Source organism: Pinus tabuliformis, chromosome J (genome assembly GCF_031772625.1).
Source record: "Pinus tabuliformis cultivar Carrire ecotype Pingquan chromosome J, CPIR1, whole genome shotgun sequence".
Taxonomy (NCBI): Eukaryota; Viridiplantae; Streptophyta; class Pinopsida; order Pinales; family Pinaceae; genus Pinus; species Pinus tabuliformis.
In genome coordinates, this window is record NC_142295.1 from 326,545,366 (window position 1) to 326,556,297 (window position 10,932).

Consider the following 10,932-nt stretch of genomic DNA (forward strand, 5'->3'; position numbering starts at 1 on the left):
AAAATATAACAAACCACGTTCACTAAAATACTTCAGTGAATGTTATATATATATATATATATATATATATATATATATTAATTAAATATGTATTTTAAATTTAATATTCATCTATAACTTTTTGAATTAATTATTTTATTTAGCTAATTATTCCATTAACTTCTGAATAATTAACTTATTCAGAAGCACAATAACTAAACAATTAAAAACATTATAACAGAGAAACCAGGCAAGTAATTTGCTAATACATAAATCAAAATTACAACAAACCAGCGTCCAACTAGAATTGGTAGAATTGAGATGGGGATGCCTTATTTATATAAAAACAAGATTTGGCTCTCAACTGATTATATATGGACACCTAGTCAGTCTAAGATACACAGATAATCTTCGACTGTATATATTCTTTCCCATACCTGCCATAGAAAGACACCTAGTCAGTCTAAGATACACAGATAATCTTCGACTGCATATATTCTTTCCCATACCTGCCATAGACGTCTTTCTAGCTACAAAAGAAAGCAAAAAATGAAAGAGCAGAGCATAAAGTCTACAAAACCCACCTAGTATAAGTTGGTCTACTTAAGTTGCAATTACCTGGTAGTAAGTTGCTCTAAAAGCTTATCGGGCTGTTGCTGCCGCCGCGGCCTTTGTTGTTGCTGTTCATGGTGTTGTTGCTTTTGGTGGTGTTATTGTTGCCTACGACGGAAGTGCCGTCGATCTTGGTGCCGGCGCCGTTGACGTTCTTGGTGCCGCTGTTGTCCCCGCGCTCCACAACGTTGTTCCTGCCGCCAACGTTGTCGCTGCCGGCAACGTTGTTGCTGCCGCCAACGTTGTGGTGGCCGTCGACGTTCTGCCATTGTGGTGGGGAATTGCCCATCTTCTTGGCTTACGGATACTGGATGGTATCACTAAGTTGAAACTGAACGCCTTCAAATCCGGCAAGACTCTCACTTCTGCTAAGAAACAATTCTGTCAGAAACTGCATAACGTGGACATTGATAAGTTAATGTGCATGAATGCAACAAGCATACCTACAACTGGAGTAGGGCAAAGTCGGTAAGCAAGGGGTGAGAAATACAATGGCATAGACTGCCTTATATAGAAGCATGCGAACTCCAAACTCGGATTTGAAAACCATCTACGCTCCCAACTCGGGTTAAATTTTGATGTTTACAGTGCATGTGAGGACAATTCGGCGTATTAAATTCCTCTATGGTGGCCTCTTCTTTTTATGTCAAGTCAAGTCGAAGGGGGTATTTTCGTCCCACTTTGATAAGGGGTCACAAGAGTGTCACGAGGATGACATGATCAATCATGCAAAGTCCAACGTCACGAGGATGATCGATATGGTGGACGCCCTATTTGCAGAGGTAACTACTCAGATTTATTCGCGCAATTGGGCAGACGAAATTCTTTGTCCTATTTACAGATGTGACTACATAAATTGGGGCACTTGGACCGACGAGTTATTCTTAATAAAAGAAAATACTTTGTACCCCTACTACTATCTAGTAATATTCGTGCAATTAGGCAGATCAGTTATTCCTTTTCAAACAAAGAAAACCTCAGTTATTATTAAATCAAAATAAGGAAGGGTTTTAAAGCTTTCAACAGTAATCCACGTACTATTTGAAACAAATAGTACAGAGTTAGGTTAGTAGTTGTTTCAGAACATTCACAACGTAATTTAATTCGTTGAAAAAAAATCAAACCTGAATTATTGGAGGCACCTGATTATTTGGAGGCAGTACGAATTTCTAGTGAAGTGCTCAATTTATTTAAATATTGGTGACTGCTTAAAAGTTATTATTAAATCAAAACAAGACATGGGTTTAAAGATTTCCACAATAATCCACGTACTATTTGAAGCAAATAGTACAGTTAGGTTAGTACAGAGTTACGTTAGTAGTTGTTTCAGAACACTGACAACGTAATTTAATTGGTTGAAAAAACAACAAACCTGAATTATTGGAGGCACCTGATTATTTGGAGGCAGTAGGAATTTCTAGTGAAGTGCTCAATTTATTTAATATTGGTGACTGTTTAAAAGCTTTTACCTTCATCATGAAACTGTTTAAAAGCATAAGTTTTATTTTTATAATTTTGCATGCAACTTTATTTTATTGAATCGAGATATTACATGTTACTATATGATTTAAACTTTAATTTACGGTATTTTTGTTTTGGTAAAATTTATTGAGAATTATTTTTAACAAAATTACTCAATTGATTATTCTCTTGGAAATGCATATTTAGTAGTTAACTTTTTAAAGAATGAATATAGTTTTATCATGTAGAATGATATAAAGTATTTGTAAGTCTTTTCCTGTAATAATATTATGTGATTCATAATTAGATTACTAATGTAGATATTTAGTTATCGTTGAAATTTTTTTTAAGGAAAAACATTGAATTTGAAAACTTGACAATTTTGACTTCAAATCATTATTATAGATTTTTGTGGGTGGGGTTGATGAATTGAGGTTGCTGAGAGCTCCTCCATATATATTTTTTGTTGGCAGAGTGGTGTTAACATTGATGTCACTTGGTGTTTAGCCCTATTTTCTTTGTATTTATAATTCCATGTTCGTAGAGAATATGAATGATAAACATTGAGTTGCCTATATTATTTACAACGATACATATATATAGTACATTGGTGTGACCCTTGGATTCATATTCCAAATTCTTTCTTGGACTTCGGTGGTTGTTCACATTCCACACCAACCCATAGATGATTAGGTGTCCAACATTCCCTCCCTTAATCTGAAGGATTATGTATGAGTCAAAGAATATAGTTGTAATAAAAAATGTGCAAAAATGCATGGCAGCACTAGATTAATGTGCTCTCTAAAATGTTGGTATAAGGGGGGTGGTTTAAGGATGACCACCAACACTCCAAAGCTTAGTGCACATTCCGGAACTCTTCCAAATCTATTATGAACCTCACGTCTTCTGCAAGAGGAAGTGCTCCTCATGTTTTGAAGAGGGAAATCTTCAACCTTGAAAGGGAGGTCTCACCTCGCATAAAATGTGAGAACCTCAACCTGAAAAGGGAGGACTCAACCTGTGATGGTTTAACGCTGATGATCGCATCTTTATCTGTGGCTACAAATCTGAATTTGGTATGGCAAGTTGTGACTCAGGATTGTTTGATGTGTCTTTGATTGTTTGATGTGTGTTTGATGACCATCACTTCCCCCCTATCAGATACAACGTGAGATGATGGAGAAAACTTGGCTACAAGATTGTTCAACACTTTAGAACAAGTTCTGACATATGACTGAAATATCTTCTTCTCTATTGAAGCCCATTGCCAAGAAGTGATCCATCGAGGATGAATCTTTGTTCTTCTAGGAGGCTTGTTTTTTAAGCATACGTTTGAAGAATAAGTATGCTAACCACAATGCTTGCACGGATGAACATCAAAACAATGATATTTCATATGGCCAACTCTGTCACAGTGTTGCCATTTAACAACATGTTGTGGCTCCTGTGGAAGAGGACCAAAATCTGAAACAACTGAAGGTGAGTTGTCATGAAGATATCCAGCACTCTGAAACTTGATGGGCTTTGAGTAATCTCAATATGAAAGGATTCCTCCTTGTCATATCCAAGACCTATTACGTGCTTGTTGTGGACAAGCCATTCCTAAACTCTAATGATCGACTAGAGAAGTGCAGACCGAACATTTACATCTGTATGCAAATATGTTGCTGGAATGGGCACAAGATGGGAGTCAACCCCAACTTTACTGATTCTGTCACTTTCTGGTTGTTGATGGGTGTTTGTTTTAACCTTGAACAGAGGATTGTTTTGAGTAGAAGACAACCTAGAATGACAAATCTACTGAATCTCATATCAATAGAAATTTGACTCCAACTACAAAAAATGAATGTTTTCTTATGCATTTTGTAGGGAGGTCACAATGTCAGAGAGAGTGTCTTTGTCGATTTTCACTGTACCATGACTAATGGAGTGTATTAAAGTATTTAGTAACTTTAATACTCCATTAAGTGTGTCCATTTTCTAAGAAAAATAAAGACTCGGCACTCTAAGAAGACTAGAAAAATCCCAACTAATTGCAATATAGATACGCTGATATATCGCACATATAAACCTTTAATTCAATGGCACACACTCATATGACATATCAGGATAGGCCAGCTAACACCAGGTGGCTACTTTAATCAATGCAGAAGAAATGACATGGTCGTAACAACCTTGAGTAATGCCGAATGGGAGTCCTCAACACCTACAAAGTGCATTTCCATAAACCGTGAGCCCAAGGCGGAGAGTAAAAAACAAAGAGCTACCATTCAGCACATAGTTGTATTCTTCCCCATACACAAGGACATGCAACAATGCCAAAGGATAGGAAGGTGCTCAACAATGCTAAGATATGTGCACCTCATACATCAACGTAATAATATCTTTGTCTACACATTGAGCATTTGACCAACAACAAAAGGTAAACCCGTTCTTCATTGAAAGCAACATATCAACATTTAACAAATCAATCAACACAGATCAACCTTCAAACATAGCATAGGATAATACAAAGTGTGCACATATCTCATAAAACTTTATGGAACTTTATAAATGCATATGCAAACTTTATAGAGTGTACCAAGTGTGGCCTTGAAGAGTAAATAATGTTGTTTAATTGGTATGCACATATGAGTATCCATGCCACACAATTCGTCGTATAGTCAATCCAACAACTAGGACCATATCCATCTAACACAATTTGTAGGCACGATGAATTCAACATAGCATCATTCAGTTTAAGTGCTTTAGATGCACCCTACACAAACTATCTTTATGTAATCGGTCTAAGACAATGAACAAGACGATGCTCCCTTCAATGATGCACTAACCATGGATTCGTTGCAGATTTCCAAATGCATCGGCCCTTAGAAGCTATTCAAGAAATGAAAAGACAAGAATGATTCCAAGATGCAAGCAGGTATCCTTGCGAAGATCTATATTGCCTTTGCAAATGGGATACTTTGAATGCATATTGGAACCTGCGCGTATCACTAAAGTTTAAGCTTCCTAGTGAGTCAAATGAAGGATCGATGCCAAGAATATTTCCCTAACCAGAAACTTCGAAACAAGTTTGCCAATTTCGATCTAGGGAAATTGGCCAATGAGGGTTTTCCCCGTTTACTAGAGTGTTAGGGTAGAATTTTTAGACTGGAAATTACACACCTGATAGTGGTGTAAAAATTAATGTTCGTGATGGCCGCATAGACAGGGATGTCATAGAACATTTTGTCAAGCAACACAGTTCGGTTGACAGAGTTCTAACATCTCATGAATAACTGTAGAAAATTTAGGGTTTGATTACATATCTGAATGGAAGGACCAACAAACAACGAATTAACGGAGCGTTATGGGCAGTGAGCCGAAATGACATAACTAAAAACAATGGCTCATATTTGGGCTATGAATTCAGTTGGAATGTAGCTTAGAAGTGTAGGACTGAAATGCACAAGAAAGACCGCAAATTAGTGGCAGATTTGAGTAGGGCCAAAATTGGCCATCTCTGATACGATGTTAAACATATACGTGGCAAAGGCAGAATATGAATGATAAACATTTAGTTGCCTCTATTATTCACATTGATACATATACATAGTACATTGGTGTGACCCTTAGATTCATATTCCAAGTGGTCTCCTGGACTTCGGTGGTTGTTCACATTCCACACCAACCCATAAAGGATTAGGTTTCCAACATTATGCTCTTTTATGGTGGTAATAATTTTCCTTGTACTCATTTTTGTGTATGCTCCTTTATGGTCTTAATAATTTCTAAGTCTTACATCCTAATTTAATGAAATTGAGCTCCAAAATTTGTAGGCGAAGGTTACAAAGAACAAGTGTTAAGCCACCGTAGGTAAGTGGTGGACATATCTAATATGTAGTTATCCTTATTGGCATGTCCGTACTATCCCAATGAGTATCCTCTATGGGAGAACGTTTCATCCCCACTATGATGGCTGAACATGGAATTCTTGAAATGTGAGCACATCTAGTAATTGTGAGGGGCAATTCCATTGGTTTTTGTACTTGGTTTTTGGTCAAATAATTTTAGGAAGTTCGTCTTTCTTCTAGAAGATGATCAACATGGGAAAATATCTCTCTTTCCATGAAGGTAGTGGAAGGAGGAACCAAACAAATTTCATTGTATGAACATAGTTGTTGAGTGCTTGATTATTTTGTTTCCATTATCTAATCTAACCACTCTATAAAATTACTTATAGAAGAATGTTATGAGGAGTTCTAGTTGGCCCTTTTGTGTGTGTTAGAGATAATATGCATTTTTTGTTAACTTGAGAAAGCTTTGTATTTAGTGGTTGTACCAAAATTTTCAGAGATTAGATGAAAGATGTTATTTAGACTTTTGTGCATTGATTGAAGATTTGACTTGAGGAAATTTTATGGAGGATTTTCCTAGCTTTTAGAAAAGCGTTTTAGTGGAAGCTTAAGGGTTATCTACAACTTCTACATTTGCAATTGTTGTATCAATTGATAATTGCCTTGTAAACCTAAGAATTATTTATCTGTTGAGGTTGTGGCCTTAAGAAAGTGGATGCTTGCCTTATTTTTGTAGGAGTTGTGGCTAAAAAATTTCATTATTACGGAGCAGTGGCTCCTTTGCTAGTAGTGGTTGTATATTTTAATTGAGAAGATTTTTGAATTAATAGAGAAGAAGAAGTAAGAAAACAGTTAGGTGGTTTTCTACCCCATGAAGTTTTCCACCTAAAATATTAGTTTCTTCATGTGATTTTTTTTTGTGCCTTATTTGGTCCATGTGTTCTTGAGTTCTCATTTCTAAAAAGTTTTACTTTTCGTAAAATTTGTAATATTTGTGCAATAATGATTCACCCCATTCATTGTTTCTAACTTCTAACCAGTGGTTTCAGATCCAACTCATTTGATTACAACATAACCACTAAAAGGAGAATTCAAAGAGGATCATGGCTACATAAGATGTTAAAATTCATGGTTTTTACTAAGAGGATTTTGCATTGTCGAAGATAAGGATGCAATGAGATTTGATGAGCTTGGGTGTTGATGTATATGCCACTATGGTGTCATGATAAATAATTATTGGTAATATTCTTACAGATCTTTATGGGAAGAGAGTCTATCATAACAATGCTAACGCCAAAAATGTTATTTTGGTTGGACTTAGTGAGCATTAGCTTATTAAGGTGATACAATGCAAGTCTCCAAAGCATGTATGGGACAAGCTACAAAACAAATATGAAAGGGATAAAAAGGTGAAGAAGGGGAAGATCCAAGCCTACACGCTACTAAATATTGAGCCAATTTTCAGTGGCTCTTTTCCTTTCTTGTGACAATCATTCATAGCTATAATGACAAAACAGAGATTTCACAAAACGTCAAGCAATTTTCACTTTTTGTAGTATACCTAGGGGGCATAATATCGGGTAAACAGGGAGGTACCCAAGGGAATAATGCAATTTAATAATGTGATCATGATAAATAAATGTACCATTATTAATAAATTAAGTGGTTACCTTGCATAATCTGAGGGACCACAAGTAGTTAGAAAATAATGTGACAAGCCCATAGTATTTGATGTATAGTATTGAGAGACCCGTGGTATTGTATGTATGAAGCCTATATAGGTGTTAGAGACTCTCTATTGAGACATGTAAAGTATTGTTGTATTGACAATCATATGGTTTGTGGAGTGATCTCCTTCCTTAAGGAGTAGATGTATGGTGTTACCCTACCTTAAGTGTTAGATATTAGTAAAGAGAAGAATTTTATTTTATTCTTGTGTTATTTCTTGGGAATATTTTTCATCGTTCATATATTTTTAGGTCAGATATACTACAAGTGGTATCATAGAACTTTCTTTGGTAGAGTGGAAAGATTTTATTTATTTATCTATTTTTATATTTGTAAGAATTGTTTGGGCAATGAGTTTGTAGAGCGGATCTTGAAATTTTGGTCAAAATTTCACAAAACAAAAATAACATATTTGAATTCTGTGTCAAAAGATACCCAATTTTAGAAGACAACTAGTTGAATTAGTGTCTGCATGAGGGAGATATTGTTGATTTAAAATTAGTTGTTTTGTAGAAATTTTACTTACGACAACTCGTGGACGACAGCGCTTTAGTAATTTATTTTCAGTTTTTTGTGCATAATTTGTAAGATCCCAAATAGTAAATTTCAAAGAGATCTATCACACTTAGGTGTTCTAATAAAAATTCTCGCAATAAAAAACAACGAACCCAAAGGGATCTGAAAACGCAGCCTCTTATGTATATTAATAACTAAAAACAAGATGCATGCTCATAAAAGACATACCGAAGCCCCTACCAATAGCATGTATCATTGCTCAACAATGACTACTCTAAAACACTAAAGTCCACTTTTGAATCTTGGATGGATCCACCACACCAATGTCACTGCGGATTTTTCATCTTGGGATCAACTTAGAACTCGCCACACCAAGTTCTGAACCAAACACAATAAGATAGAAAAACTCCTGATGATCCCAATGTATGGCTCCTAGCCCTTTTTATTATCTTGATGGACTCTCTAGAAACTTTATTTTATTGTTTTCCCTCAAAAAATGAAGGAACATACAATGGGAAAATTCCATGGTGAATACCATAGGTAGATTCTGTCCACTTTGACCATACCAAGAAAGGGAATATTACAAATCCTCCGGCCCAAAGACTACTTGTCCTTAAACAATCCAATTTTACTCACAATAAAACATGTGTACATTGATACCAAGATCCCATACAAATTAGTGTGTTATCCCATGCCTCCATGTTAAATGATCTTGAATGGATCCTTCAATACCTGGATCCAAAAAAATCCTCCAACCAATCCTGGCCTTAATAGATCTAAGTGGATCCCAATTCCACCTAAGTTCTCAAACATGTAGTATATGATACCACCTCAACCATCCACTTCCTGTGCCTAAGGGCCCCTTCTACGATATGCCCTTGGCTAAGAGTATCCTCCTAAGAATCATCCCATCAATAAAGTACCAACTCATAATCTCTCGCCAATCCATGCCATGACAAGGATGAATAACTCCACATGGAACAAATATACCATGGTGATGTTGCTCGATGCCACACTCATGCTACTCCACCCAGTCACTCAACATGATCTATTTGGAGAACTCTTCCTTGCTCTCCCCAATATATAAAGGTGGGTTGGTAGTGTTGCAAACCTAATCTATGTACTCTTGTAGAGAGATTCTCTGGAACTCTGAATTGTACTCCTCTTGCTTCTTTGTGAGGGACTTAAGTCATTCCTCAACACTAGATAACTTTTGGTGATTCGGCACATAACCATATGAGCTCCTCAATTTTCCTATTCTCTTGTAAGATAGCGTCTAGGACTGTCTATACTATGTGCTTCATCATCATAAGATCTATCTTGAAACGCATGATCTTTAGGTAAAATTCCTCTATTGGAATTTTTGGTGCCACACTGAATTCCTCCGTATCTGTCTGCACTAGATGCTCAACTATCATAACTCAATCTTGAACCTTTGACCGACTCTCTAGAAATGGCCTATCCTACGTACTACATTTTTCATGCTACCCATTATGATCATGATGATCATATCAGTTTTCCACCACTGGATCCTCACTTAAGTCTCCTAAAATGTCTTCTTATTGGCCTTCTCCACCTTTGGGGAAATATGTTGTCCATGCTCTCTAGTTGTCAAATATGGATGCACTGGTGGATCCTTACTTACACTTTATTTCTAATACTCATTATGCATATCCTCCTGAATATATGTGGACTCAGTTCTTACAGACTGAAACTTCACAGATATAATCCATTTTCTAACAATAGGGACTACACCGAACGAGTACTCAATCCGACAGAAGAAGAAATTGGTGGTGTGCTTGGCGAACATTTCTGTCATCGCCGGGAACCTCTATAAGATGGGCAACAATGAGATATTGTGAAGATATGTACCTGAATTTGAACAAGGTTAGATCATCGTGGAAGCATATGGGAGTGCTATAGGAGGACACTATGTAGTGGAAGCATATTGGAGTGCTATAGGAGGACACTATGCAAGATGCACAACCACACAGAAGATTCTTTGCTGAGGGCTATGGTGGCCGACCCTGCACTAGGATTCAAAAGTGCACTGTAAGGCCTGCAATATATATCAAAGGACGGGGAAACCGTCACAAAGGGACGAGATGCCACTAAATCCCCAAATAACACTATAGCCATTTGAGAAGTGTGCAATCGACTTTGTGGGCCCAATCAAACCTCAAGGAAAGACAGGTGTGCACTACATCATCACCGTGATGGAGTACCTAACATGATGGGCGGAAGCACAACTGATCAAGGACTACACAGCCGCTACGACTGCAAAGTTTTTGTTCAAAAATTTGTTGACATGATTTGGCTGTCCCAAAATCTTAGTGAGCATTTGCAAGACACATTTCTCGAATGAAGCCATCAACGCTCTGATAGAAGATTTCTAGGTCTATCACCAGAAAAGTACACCGTACCACCCACAGGCCAATGGAGGGCAAGGATGAACAGTTAGAGGTAGAAAACATCACCTTAATTTCACCCTCGCAGGAGAGCAAGGATGAACTCATGAAGGTTTCTCCAAGAAGTGCGGTCAGTTTGATAAGACAACAAATTCCGTGTTTACCACCTCCAACCACACCACCACCTGCTTCAACCCCTCACCTCCATCTCCACCCACTCCACCTCCGCCACCTCCATAGTTTAATAAGGTGAGCACAATCAAACTACCCGTATTCAGAGGAGTAGGGAATGAAGATTTGAAACAATTATGGTTCGTAGTAAGAGAAGTATGGGAAGCATAGGGCGTCATCGATGATAATATAAAAAAGGATACCCTAGTAAGTGCACTACA

General features: G+C 37.0%; 1 long non-coding RNA gene across 1 annotated transcript; it reads right to left on the reverse strand.

The window, feature by feature from the left end:
• Positions 1-223: 223 nt before the first annotated feature.
• Positions 224-1,146, reverse strand: LOC149227075 (uncharacterized). Its single transcript, XR_016247094.1, has 3 exons — positions 1,035-1,146; positions 598-956; positions 224-416 (listed from the first exon to the last, which is right to left on the reverse strand). It is a non-coding gene; the product is annotated as an uncharacterized LOC149227075 (long non-coding RNA).
• Positions 1,147-10,932: the final 9,786 nt, after the last annotated feature.